Genomic DNA, 14450 nt, shown 5'->3' with positions numbered 1-14450 from the left:
TTTAGCAGTCAGAATAAAATTTTGCTTATTTGACTTTTAATTGGTTTTCTAAAAGAACTTTTAAGTGGTGGTGGATATGGATTTCATCATGTTATTTATTTTTTCCTGGAGAATTCTGAATGTACTAAAGGGCTATATTTAGGCCTGGCTTCATGCAACATCTGGGTAGTTTTGTAGAAGGTGGGTAACAGCCCATAAGGAATTTGACTCAAAGCTCAGAACACTAATTGAGAAAGAGCCTGGTGTTTAGCTCCCAAGCCAATGGAAAAGCAACGTGGGAGGTAATTATCCAATTTGGGATATTTCTGGGGTAAAAGAGTTACTATGTTAATAAAAATATAATACGGCCTAGCTGCTCTGGGCTGCTGTTTATCTTTACATATCATCCCCAGGAGATCTCTCTGGGTACAAGATGGATTCAGGGAAATGGTGTTTTTGCCCTGCACTAACTCAATTAGAAGGTGGGTGTCTGCTTGCTGCCAAACATGGAATCCAACACAGACAGGACACAGGGAAAGTAAATGACGTACAAGGATCGCATCATAGTCCTTCCACTATTCTTGGCGTTGGTGAGGCTTTTGTATCATAGAATCAAAGAATGAAAGTAAAGATTGTAAGTGGGATAGGAAGGAGAGTCAGAGAACACATTCCATGGTGTGAGGAAGAGGTGTCAGCTCATGCAGACTTTACCTTGAAGGGAAATTGAGTTATGCATCAGATGAGAATCACCTGTCCTCCACTCCATTCTTCTCCATTGTCTTTCCCCCCTCTTCCCAATGGCTACCGTCAGCATACACACATGATGCTCTTCCTTTCCATTTCAGAAACTCTTTCTTTGCGCCTTCTTCCCTTGCCAGCTACCATTTCATTTCTTTGCTCCTCTTTGACTTCAAACTCTCCTAAAGACTCGTCATGTGGTTTCCAAGTCCTCCTTCCTTACTTCCTCTTAAGCCCATTTCAGCCCAGCTTCTGCCTCAAATGTTTTGTTAGAACTGCTCTTGTCAAGTTACCAGTGACCTCCGTGTGCCTAGATCTGCTGAATCATTCTCAGGTCTCATCTTACTTGTCCCAGTCATGTTCTTGACACAGTTTGGTCACTCTTTTCTCCTTAATATCTTTCCTTTACCTTCCAGGATACCATTTTTAAATTTTATCATACTAAGTGAAGTCAGAGAAAGATAAATATCATATGATATCACTCATGTCTAATTTTTAAACTGATACAAATGAACTTATTTACAAATCAGAAACAGACTCACAGATGTAGAAAACAAACTCATTGTTACCAAAGGAAACAATTGAAGGGGAGGGATAAATTAGAAATTTGGGGTTAACATACACACACTACTATATAGAAGATAGATAACAAATAAGGACCTATTGTAGCACAGGGACCTCAACTCAATATTCTGTGATAATCTGTATGAGAAAAGAATCTGAAAAGGAATGATTATATGTATATGTATAACTAAATCACTTTGCTGTATACCTTAAGCTAACACAACATTGTAAATCAACTATACTTCAGCAAAGTTTAAAAAAAAATTCTTCCTATGTTATCAATTACTCTCCTTGGTTTCCTTTGCTTGTTTTTCTGCTTCCCATTTCTCCTGATACTAGAGTGCTCCAAGTTCTGTCCAGGGGCTCCTTCTTTGTCCACACTGACTCTCTTGTGAATCTCCCCCAGTTCCATAGTGTTGACTATCACCTGTATGCTGACATACCCTAATTAATATCTCCAGCCGATACTTTCTCCCAAGCTTTTGATTTTTATGTGTAACTGTGTGCCTGACATCTCCACTTGGATATTTAACAGAAACTTCAAATTTCAACATGTCTAAATGGATTTTCCTTGCTCTTTCCCCCCCAAATCTGTTCTACCTTCAACCTTTCCCATTTCAGTCAATGACAACACCATTTTTCCATTTGCTTACATCCAGAACCTTGGAGTCATCCTTGGCACTACATTTTCTCTCATACTCTAGGTCCAATCTTTGAAGACATTCTGTTCTTTCTACCTTGAAAATACATCCAGAATCTAACCACTCTTTTTCTCCAACACTGTTGTAATATTGGCCAGTGCTGTCTTTTTCTCTTGCTTGTATTAGCCTGCCAACTAGTTTCCTGACTTCTACTCTTGAGCCCTTATAAATTATTTTCAACCTAACAGTTCATCAACTTTTAAAAATGTAAGTCAGATCATGTTACTTCTCTGCTTTAACCTTGCTCCCATTTCTCCCCCATTTAAAGTACAAAATCCTTATAATGTTCTAGAAAGACTGTATTAGGTTCGTAGGGCTGCTGTAACAAACTCGGTGGCCTAAAACAACAGAAATTAATTCTTTCACAGTTCTGGAGGCAGGAAGAATGAAACCAAGGTTTCAGAACACTCTCTCCAGACACTCGAAGGGAGAACCCTTCCTTGTCTCTTCTAACTTGTGATGAATCTAGGTGCTCCTTGACTGCAGCTGCATCATTCCCAACTCTGCCTCTGTCTTCACATGACCATATTCTCTTCTTTTTCTTATAATAACACTTGTTAGTACTACATTTAAGATGATATGGATAACCCAGGATGTTCTCTTCTTGAGATCATTAATTGGCAAGACTCTTTTTTTCCAAATAAAGTCACATTTACAGGGTTCAGAAGTTGGAATGTGGGCATATTTTTAGTGTACCATCATTCAATTTTTAGGGTACCACTAGACAATCCAGTGTATTATGGACCACTGTCACCTGCTGGATCTCTTTTTCTACCACTCTTCCCTTTAGTCACCTTGTTGCAGTTGTACTGGATTTCTTAATTTTTCTCAAACATACCATGCACCCATGGATTGGGACATATTCACTGGCAAGTCCTTCGGGATAGTCTTCCTCCAGAAAGGATCATGGGTCACTTCCTCATGTTACCGTGTCACAAGGTCTCCCCTGGCTACTCCATTTGAAATTGTAGTTCTTACCTTCCTTCTTATGCAAGTGGTATTTTCCATTTTTCTCCCATTTTGGTTGAATGAGCAATTCTTCTGCTTCGTGTGTTATTGGCTGGAGTACTTGGATGGTGCAAAGGTCCAAGTGGCCTCAGACATATGGTTGGAAGTCATTTCTGGCTTCCAGATGGGAGTTTAGTTGGAGCTGGTGGCCAGGGACCCCGGTTCTCTTCCACCTGTCCTCCCTATGTATTGCCTGGGCTTCCTTGTTGATTGGAGGCTGAGTCCCAATAAAGAGCATTCTAAAAGGAAGGAAGCATAAGCTGTTCATTTTCTTAAGGTGTGTACTCTGAAGTATCAGAGTATTACTTCTGTATTCTTTTAGTGTGCTCCAAAGTGTCAGAGTATTACTTCTGTATTATTTTAGTCAGAGTAGTTGCAGGGGCAGTCTAGATTCAAGTGGAGAAAAAATAAACTCCAACTCCCAGTTAGAGGAGTGGCATGTTTATACAGGAAGGGAAGAAAATATCTTTGGAGATTATTTACCAAAAAGACCTTCCTGGGGACTTGATATACCATGGCATGTGTGCCCAATGAAACAGATAACTTAATTTTTGTATTCCATCACTACATTATTGAGGAATTTCTATGACCTTAAAAAATGAAAATATAGGAGAAATATTTCTTTTTTTTTTTTTTTAGGAGAAATATTTCAAGATTTTAAAATCTGAGACATAGTTAAATCAGTTCATTCAGTTCAGTTCAGTTCAGTTGCTGAGTCGTGCTCAACTCTTTGCGACCCCATGAATTGCAGGATGCCAGGCCGCCCTGTCCATCACCAACTCCCGGAGTTCACTCAAACTCACGTCCATCGAGTCAGTGATGCCATCCAGCCATCTCATCCTCTGTCGTCCCCTTCTCCTCCTGCTCCCAATCCCTCCCAGCATCAGAGTCTTTTCCAAAGAGTCAACTCTTTGCATGAGGTAGCCAAAGTACTGGAGTTTCAACTTTAGCATCAGTCCTTCCAAAGAACACCCAGGGCTGATCTCCTTTAGAATGGACTGGTTGGATCTCCTTGCAGTCCAAGGGACTCTCAAGAGTCTTCTCCAACACCACAGTTCAAAAGCAACAATTCTTCGGTGCTCAGCTTTCTTCACAGTCCAACTCTCACATCCATACATGACCACTGGAAAAACCATAGCCTTGACTAGACTGACCTTTGTTGGCAAAGTAATGTCTCTGCTTTTGAATATGCTCTCTATGTTGGTCATAACTTTTCTTCCAAGGAGTAAACGTCTTTTAATTTCATGGCTGCAATCACCATCTGCAGTGATTTTGGAGCCCAGAAAAATAAAGTCTGACACTGTTTCCACTGTTTCCCCATCTATTTGCCATGAAGTGATGGGACCAGATGCCATGATCTTCGTTTTCTGAATGTTGAGCTTTAAGCCAACTTTTTCACTCTCCTCTTTCACTTTCATCAAGAGGCTTTTTAGTTCCTCTTCACTTTCTGCCATAAGGGTGGTGTCATCTGCATATCTGAGGTTATTGATATTTCTCCCGGCAATCTTGATTCCAGCTTGTGCTTCTTCCAGTCCAGCGTTTCTCATGATGTACTCTGCATATAAGTTAAATAAGCAGGATGACAATATACAGACTTGACGAACTCCTTTTCCTATTTGGAACCAGTCTGTTGTTCCTTGTCCAGTTCTAACTGTTGCCTCCTGACCTGCATACAAATTTCTCAAGAGGCAGATCAGGTGGTCTGGTATTCCCATCTCTTGAAGAATTCTCCACAGTTTATTGTGATCCACACAGTCAAAGGCTTTGACATAGTCAATAAAGCAGAAATAGATGTTTTTCTGGAACTCTCTTGCTTTTTTGATGATCCAGCAGATGTTGGCAATTTGATCTCTGGTTCCTCCGCCTTTTCTAAAACCAGCTTGAGCATCTGGAAGTTCACGGTTCACATATTGCTGAAGCCTGGCTTGGAGAATTTTGAGCATTACTTTACTAGCGTGTGAGATGAGTGCAATTGTGCGGTAGTTTGAGCATTCTTTGGCATTGCCTTTCTTTGGGATTGGAATGAAAACTGACCTTTTCCAGTCCTGTGGCCACTGCTGAGTTTTCCAAATTTGCTGGCATATTGAGTGCAGCACTTTCACAGCATCATCTTTCAGGATTTGAAAGAGCTCAACTGGAATTCCATCACCTCCACTAGCTTTGTTCATAGTGATACTTTCTAAGGCCCACTTGACTTCACATTCCAGGATGTCTGGCTCTAGGTCAGTGATCACACCATCATGATTATCTTGGTCGTGAAGATCTTTTTGGTACAGTTTTTCTGTGTATTCTTGCCACCTCTTCTTAATATCTTCTGCTTCTGTTAGGTCCATACCATTTCTGTCCTTTATCGAGCCCATCTTTGCATGAAATGTTCCCTTGGTATCTCTAATTTTCTTGAAGAGATTTCTAGTCTTTCCCATTCTGTTGTTTTCCTCTATTTCTTTGCATTGATTGCTGAGGAAAGCTTTCTTATCTCTTCTTGCTATTCTTTGGAACTCTGCATTCAGATGCTTATATCTTTCCTTTTCTCCTTTGCTTTTCACTTCTCTTCTTTTAACAGCTATTTGTAAGGCCTCCCCAGACAGCCATTTTGCTTTTTTGCATTTCTTTTCCATGAGGATGGTCTTGATCCCTGTATCCTGTACAATGTCATGAACCTCCGTCCATAGTTCATCAGGCATTCTATATATCAGATCTAGTCCCTTAAATTTATTTCTCACTTCCACTGTATAATCACAAGGGATTTGATTTAGGTCATACCTGAATGGTCTAGTGGTTTTTCCTACTTCAATTTAAGTCTGAACTTGGCAATAAGGAGTTCATGGTCTGAGCTGGCAGCCAAGAGGAGCTACCCCACGTTCGAGGTCAGGGGTGGTGGCCGAGAGGAGCAACCCCATGTCCAAGGAGCGGTGGCTGCACAGGTGCAGGAGGGCCGAGAGGAGTTACTCCACGTTCAAGGTCAAGAGGGGTGGTGGTGAGGAGATACCCTTCGTCCAAGGTAAGGAGCAGCGATTGCACTTTGCTGGAGCAGCCGTGAAGAGATACCCCATGCCCAAGGTAAGGGAAACCCAAGTAAGATGGTAGGTGTTGCAAGAGGGCATCAGAAGTCAGACACACTGAAACCATAATCTCAGAAAACTAGTCAATCTAATCACACTAGGACAACAGCCTTGTCTAATTCAATGAAACTAAGCCATGCCCTGTGGGGCCACCCAAGATGGGCAGGCATGGTGGAGAGATCTGACAGAATGTGGTCCACTGGAGAAGGGAGTGGCAAACCACTTCAGTGTTCTTGCCTTGAGAACCCAATGAACAGTATGAAAAGGCAAAATGATAGGATACTGAAAGAGGAACTCCCCAGGTCGGTAGGTGCCCAAAATATGCTACAGGAGATCAGTGGAGAAATAACTCCAGAAAGAATGAAGGGATGGAGCCAAAGCAAAAACAATACCCAGTTGCAGATGTGACTGGTGATAGAAGCAAGGTCCAATGCTGTAAAGAGCAATATTGCATAAGAACCTGGAATGTCAGGTCCATGAATCAAGGCAAATTGGAAGTGGTCAAACAGGAGATGGCAAGAGTGAATGTTGACATTCTAGGAATCAGTGAACTAAAATGGACTGGAATAGGTGAATTTAACTCAGATGAATTTAACTCATTATATTTACTACTGCGGGCAGGAATCCCTTAGAAGACATGGAGTAGCCATCATGGTCAACAAAAGTATCAGTTCATTAGCAATCCTCAATGTTATTGACATTTAAGCTTGCTCTGTATGCAGTGAGAAAGAAATCCACTGTTAATCCTTAATAACTGGTTAAAGTTTTATATAGTTTTCCAGTGTTTCACAGTCAAAAAATTACTCCTTAGGACTTACCTGGAGGTCCAGTGGTTAAGACTCCACCTTCCAATGCAGGGTGCGAGGGTTTGATCCCTGGTTGGGTAACTAAGATCTGACATGCTGTGTGGTGCAGCCAAAAACATTTTTTAACTACTTCTTAACATTATTACTATTAGTTACTAGAGATCTGATCTATAATCATACAGAAAAAGCGATCATTATTATAAATAGTATTTTAAAGGTCTCAAACCATTCCAATTAGAGTTGTATTTTAGAATATCCCAATAGATTTGGGTTAAGATGTTTTTGCTCTTAGTTGATGAAGTTGTGATTAAATAAGACCATATCTAATGAGATCTATAGTTTACTCTTTTTGAAGAGATTATGCCACGTCCACTATGAAGCTACATTTCTTTAGATTGAAAATAGGGGGATGAATCTCTTTTGCTTATGCATAAAACTTCTCTGTTTTAGACAGCTCAAATTGCCATTAAAACAAGTAGACAAACCAACCAGGATTGGGTAGCTTAGTAGAAATTTTACTAGAAATTCCAACTCTGGAATCTGGAAGTTACAGATCATGATGATGGCTTGGTCTGGTTCTGATGAAAGCCCTCTCCTTGTCTTGCAAATGGCCACCTTCTCACTGTGTGTTCATTTGGCAGAGAAGAGAGAAGGCAAGCTTTCTGGTGTCTCTTCTCCTAAAGGCAGTAACCACATCATGGGCCTTCATGACTTAATCAGAGTCTAATGAGATCCCCAAAGCTCCATCTCCACATATCACCACATTAAGGTTTAGGGCTTCAGCATATTAATCGCCTATAGCATTGACTCATTTATCCTCATCTCTCTATTTAGACTCTACTGGTAGCAGATAAGAATAGAACAGATGAATGAAGCAAAGAACACTTTCCAGTTATATGAAATTAATTTGTCCATCAGCAAATTTTATTCATTTGAAATCCTTTTTAGTAAGCTTATTCTCTTCAATAGAGGACATTATTGTTCAGCCAGGGATATATAAGGTTGGCATCATAGACAAAACAATGGCCTCCCCAAAGATACCTAAGTCCTAACAGCTGGAATTTATAAATACATTTTCTTCCAGGGCACAAAGCACTTTGCAAATGTGATTAAGGGTAAAGACATTGAGATGAGAAAATTATCCTAGATTATCCAGATGGTCTGAATATAATCACATGAATCTTTAAAAGTGGAATAGGATAGATGAGTGAGTCAGAGAGATGTCACATTAGAAGGACTCAGTCTGCTCTGGCTGCCTTTGAAGATATAGAAAGGGGGCCCCTAGAAGCTGGGAATGGCCCCCAACTGACAGCCAACAAAGAAACAGGGACCTCAGCCTTGAACCTATAGCTACAAGGAATAAATTATGCCAACTGATTCTCCCTAGAGATTTCAGACAGGCACCTTAATGTCAGTCCACTTAGACCTTGTTGGATTTCTGGCTTACAGAACTCTAAGACACTGTGCTGTCTTAAGCCAAGGATTGATCCCAGGTCTCCCGCATTGCAGGCGGATTCTTTAACAGCTGAGCCACAAGGGAAGCCCGTCTTAAGCCATTAAGTTTGTGGTAATTAATTATGGCAGCCATAGAAAACCAATACATTTGGTTATGAATTAAAGCTCTCAGTCTCCAAATTCTAAATATTACCCAAATGTGGAAGAATTCTTCACCTCTAATCAAAGAGAATCTATGACCTTCATTTTAGCAGTTCTTCTAGAATCTTCATAAACATTTTCAGAATCATTGTGATTCTGAAATCACAATGATTCTGAAATAAATGATTTCAGAATCATTTAAAGAACAGAGTGCTACTCTGTTCTTTAAAAGCAATTAGAACATTTTGGTGAACTATGGCTTTTGCATATTCCTGTGTGAGTCAGGAGAGACTTGGACAGATGAAATGGCTGGATTGGGAGAGTAGGTAAGTTGTGTTCAATAATCAGGGTTACAAGTTGGTGGGGGCATCTGGAAAATTCAGAAGTTATGCAGAGACTCAGTCTCATAGTTGTGCTGTAATGTTTATTATTAGAGACAGTGATGTACACCTGAAACTAACACAACACTGTTAATAATTTTAAAATGTTTTTAAAAGACAACGGTGCCCTGCTTTTAGAGCTATGACAAAAAGGGGCACATAACCTTTGTTTTCAAATTCCATCAGGCCATATGCTTGTCTGCAGGGGTGAGAGACATCTGAAGTGCTATGTTTTTTTCCACTAGTGTATGAAAGAACCTTGAAGTTCCACATTCCTATGAATTCAATTGCAGTGGAGATCATGGCAAAGACCCAATACCTTTGAGGCATCCTGCCTAGTTATTTAGTGATCAGACTTGACAATGACTAAATTAGCAGCCTCAGTGGTATTAAGATGTTTTAACATAATAAAATTTCTTGCCACATTTCAAATTGAAGCCTTTTCATTTATGATTATGATTACTCAGTGGAAGGAAGAAGGGATATTTTAACTGCAGAGAAAAGTTTATGGAAATTTTAAGTAACAATATCAAACGAATCATCTATTTATTTTACTAGCCATGTCTATGTAAAGCATATGTTCCTCATGATAGTCTTATTTGTTAATATTTTGCATGAAGTTGAACTGCTTCTATCACTGAAAGGTCAAAAATACAAATAAAGTATGATCATTATAAAAACTCATTAAAGTCTATTTCAAAAATAATAGTAATAATGATAATAATAATAAAAGTCATTTTCATTCTTAAAGTACTATTTTTCAAAAGGGGAGGCTTCTTATTGTGCTGGGACCTTTAATGACGACTGAGTCAACCTACAGAGTAAGGAAAAATGTATAATTTAAATGTATTAAATTATAGTGCTGCCTTCAGTGGCTCATAAGTCAGTCTAGCATCCATGAATGAAGCCACCATCTGATAAATTTACTTCACTCCCTTTCTTGCCTTCCATCATCTGACTAGGAAGACATATCATCTTTTATTTATTTGTTTATATTGGAGTATAGTTGCTTTACAATATTGTGTTAGTTTCTGCTATACAATGAAGTGAATCAGCTATATGTATACATATATCCTCCCTTCTTAGAATTCCCTCCCCCCAACCCCCATCCCCATTCCATCCATCTAGGTCACCATAGAGCATCAAGCTGAGTACTATTAACAATAGCCAGGACATGGAAGCAACCTAAATTCCAACAGAGGAATGGATAAAGAAGATGTGGTACATATACAAAGTGGAATATTACTCAACCATTAAAAGGAACAAAACTGGGTCACTTGTAGATGTCTGGGTGGACCTAGAGTCTGTCACAGAGAAGGCAATGGCACCCCACTCCAGTACTCTTGCCTGGAAAATCCCGTGGGTGGAGGAGCCTGGTAGGCTGCAGTCCATGGGGTCGCTAAGAATCAGACACGACTGAGCGACTGCACTTTCACTTTTCACTTTCATGCATTGGAGAAGGAAATGGCAACCCACTCCAGTGTTCTTGCCTGGAGAATCCTAGGGATGGGGGAGCCTGGTGGGCTGCAGTCTCTGGGGTCACACAGAGTCGGACACGACTGAAGCGACTTAGCAGCAGCAGAGTCTGTCATGCAGAGTGAACTAAGTCAGAAATAGATAAATATATATTAACGCATATATGTGGAATCTAAAAAAAAGTACGGATGAACCTATTTGCAGGGCAGAAATAGAGACACAAGTGTAAAGCCAGATGTGTAGATAGAGGGTAGGGGGCACAGGAGGATGAATTGGGAGACTGGGAAGATATATCATCTTGAAAAACTAACCAGGTTGCTGCTTAGGCTTCTCTGTTTTGTTACACTCATCACTTTAGTTTTCTTTTTTTTTTTTTTTCTCATGTATTCTGCTTGTCATATATCAGTCAATCTCCTCTATTATCTGGGTGGCGTGTTTGTAAATTTTTATTTTTCTACTCCTATGTATTTCCAAGAAATTTGGTCAGAAAGGGGATATTCAAGGTAGGCCCTAAACAGATTAAAAGTTTGATTTTTGCCTTTTCTAGTTTTATACTTCATAAAAAAGTCACAAAACATCATTGAGGACTCACCTCTGTCATGTAGCCCTTTCTTATATCTCTGACCATCAGGACGAAGTCACCAAGCACCAACTCAAAGGTGATCCAGGTATTGTCAGTTCAGTCACTCAGTTGTGTCCAACTCTTTGCGACCCCATGGGCTGCAGCACGCCAGGCTTCCTTGTCCATCACCAATAGCTGGAGCTTGCTCAAACTCTTGTCCATTGAGTCAGTGATGCCATCCAACCATCTCATCCTCTGTCGTCCCCTTCTCCTCCTGCCTTCAATCTTTCCCAGCATCAGGGTCTTTTCTAAGGAGTCAGTTCTTCACATCAGGTGGACAAAGTATTGGAGCTTCAGCTTCAGCTTCAGCATCAGTCCTTCCAATGAATATTCAGGATTGATTTCTTTAGCATGGACTGGTTGGATCTCCTTGCAGTCCAAAGGACTCTCAAGGGTCTTCTCCAACACCACAGTTCAAAAGCATCAATTCTTTGGCACTCACTTTCTTTATAGTCCAACTCTCATATCCATACATGACCACTGGAAAAACCATAGCCTTGACTAGACAGACTTTTGTTGGCAAAGTAATGTCTCTGCTTTTTAATATGCTGTCTAGGTTGGTCATAGCTTTTCTTCCAAGTAGCAAGTGTCTTTTAATTTCAGGGCTGCAGTCACCATCTGCAGAGATTTTGGAGCCTAAGAAAATAGAGTCCCCATGGATAGTATGATCCAGGTATTGTAGCAGCATTGTGTTAATTACCTGGGAGAAGAAATAAGTAGCCATAAGTGGATTCACTTTAAACCCACTGAGGAGTTCCAGTAGGCTTTTCCAGATTAAAAACAAAGAAAAATTGACTCCAACTACAAAAACGTTTTCCAGTGACTCTTTTTTGCTATCAGCATTAAGAAACATTTTAACTTTTGGTAAATGAAAGAGGAAGGAAATAGAATTACAAGGGGGACCATTTCATTCCAGGAAGATTATTAGGAGTACAGGAGAAATAAAAATAAGAGGATTTACTGAGCAGTAATATAAGTACAAATTAATGACAGGATGTTCTGATTTCACAAACATATGTGCACTAATCCTCTATCAAGTTTGAATCCAAGCCATGTTAGGTTACTATATTTTGTGATCAGGGACACATCCAGCCTCTCTGAGCTTCATTTTCCTTATGCAGACAATGGGGATAATAACAATAATTCTTGTTCTGCTTAATAGAGTTGGCTTAGGGAGGGATACTGTGTGTGAAAGTAGAGTGTTTTACTAAACATAAAGCATCTGGTATACCAAAACACTGTAATTATCAGCACAAAGATACTTCTCAATTTATTGTCTAGCTTAGTGAAAGGAATTATTACACCTCTTCAAGAAAAGCACAAAATGTACTGTTGTAAATTTAGGGCACCTGTTTCCTTGTTTCAAAGAATATGCTTTCTCAGTTACAAAGAGATCAATGAAAAAAGAAATGCAAATTTTATCCATTAAAAAGTACAATGTTCTCTGTGGACTGAAAGTGTTTTCATGAGAATGCAAGTCAGTCATGTCCAATTTGCTTGTTCTTTACATCTTTTTTGAAGAGTGGTGTTTAGGTTGCTCAGTGGTAAAAAATCCGCCTGCCAATGCAGGAGATGCAGGTTCAATCCCTGGGTCAGGAAGATACCCTGGAGTAGGAAATGGCAACCCACACTAGTATTCTTGCCTGGAGAATCCCCATGGACAGAGGAGCCTGGCGGGCTACAATCCATGATGTCACAAAAAGTCAGACATGACTGAGAACATGCACACGTATACAAACACACACACACACACACACACACTGATTAGAAGTATACAACTTAATAGTTTTACCTACCAAATGAACACCTCTTGTGAGTGACACCCAGATTAAAAATCAGAATGTTACTAGCACCCAGAAACCCTCTTACTTGCCTGCTCCTTCCCTCCTGAGACAAACCACTTCTAATAGTTTACATTAGTTTTGCCAATTCTATACTTCATATAACTGGAATAATACAATAATGCAGTATTCCTATGTAGCTGGTCTGTTTCATACAACATTATATTTGTGAGAGTCATCACTCTAGTATCCACAGTTATCAAGTGATTATTCTCGTGGCTGTGTAGTACTTTTTGTGTGAATACACCACAGTTTGTGTATTCATTCTATTGCCAATGGGCATTTGAGTAGTTTCCAGTTCGAAGCTATTTTCCTTAGGGCTCCTATGGACATTCTGGTACTGCCTTTTGTAAATGTTTGCACACATTTCTGTTGATGGTAAGACATGCTTGTGTTCAGGTTAACAGATCCTGCCACTTTTCCAGCCAATGAACATTTCCACCAACAGGATATGTGAGTTCTTGTGATACTGCCTTTTCATCAACACTTGTCATTTCCCTTCTGAGTTTTTTAGTCACTTATTTTTATTCATTCTTGTTTACATCTAGTCATATTTCCTCATAGTTTTATTTGGCATTTCCCTGATGCTTAATGAGACTGAGCATTTTTGTTTATTAGTTGCACATTTGGATATTCTATTTTTTCAATCACTGTTCACTTTTCTATTGGGTTTTCTTTTGTGTGATGATTTGCAGAATATTCTCATGAACTGCTAATATCTTTTCCACTTGCACTTTAGTTTTCCTGTTCATTCACCTATCATGCTTTTTGATGAATACAAATTCTTCTTTTTTGGTACATATTTGGCTCCCTGGAGCCACAGGTTCTGCAACTGCAGATTCAACCAATGGCAGAGCAGGTACTGTGTTTACGAGCCATGGTTGATTGAATCCTCAGTTGCAGAATCTATGGATACAGAGGGCTGACTATGTATTTGAGTACCCACAGACTTTGGTATCCATGGAGGGTCTGAAATGATTCCCTCCCTGCTCCCCACTGTGAAGTGAAATAGCACCTCCATCACCATCACCTCACACATTTACCCTTTTTAAAAAAGAACATTTTTAAGTTCTACCCTCAATGAATTTCAAGTATACCAAAAAGTATTACCAACTACAGTCACCATGTTACATGTTATATGCTCAGACCTGTATGCTTTTATTAACTTCTCCCTTATTTCAATATATTCCAATTTATTATTTCTTCTATAGTCTTTTTTTCTGATTAATAGCTCTTTGCCTAGGTTGTAGTCATGAAGATATTCTCTTACCCATGACATCGTTCAGTAATTGGGAGTCAGTACCAACAATAAAGTAATACCAAAGAAAAAACACCTTCCACTTGGTTAATCAAATGTAATTAAGCAAATGACTGACTAAGCAATGAATATGAAGAGATGAATTTTCTGGTTGCATAATCAGTCACTTTAAATCTTGTCATTTTTTTAGGGTGAGCTAACAGGGCTGCTTTTTCTTTCTCATGTGTCTGATTTCAGAAACATCAGGTCGTCTTCAATGACAGACTTCATCCATTCCACATGCCACCCCTCTCTGCCCCCGCCCCACCCCCAAGATAGAACCTTTACAGGATCGTGGAGGATGCAGCTTCACAAATGGGATAGCATGAAGGATTTTAGGACAGGAACTAAGAGACAAAGCAAGAATGTGTGACTTAAGC

This window comes from Bos mutus, chromosome 9 (assembly GCF_027580195.1).
Source record: "Bos mutus isolate GX-2022 chromosome 9, NWIPB_WYAK_1.1, whole genome shotgun sequence".
Taxonomy (NCBI): Eukaryota; Metazoa; Chordata; class Mammalia; order Artiodactyla; family Bovidae; genus Bos; species Bos mutus.
Note: the sequence above shows the minus strand (reverse complement) of the source record.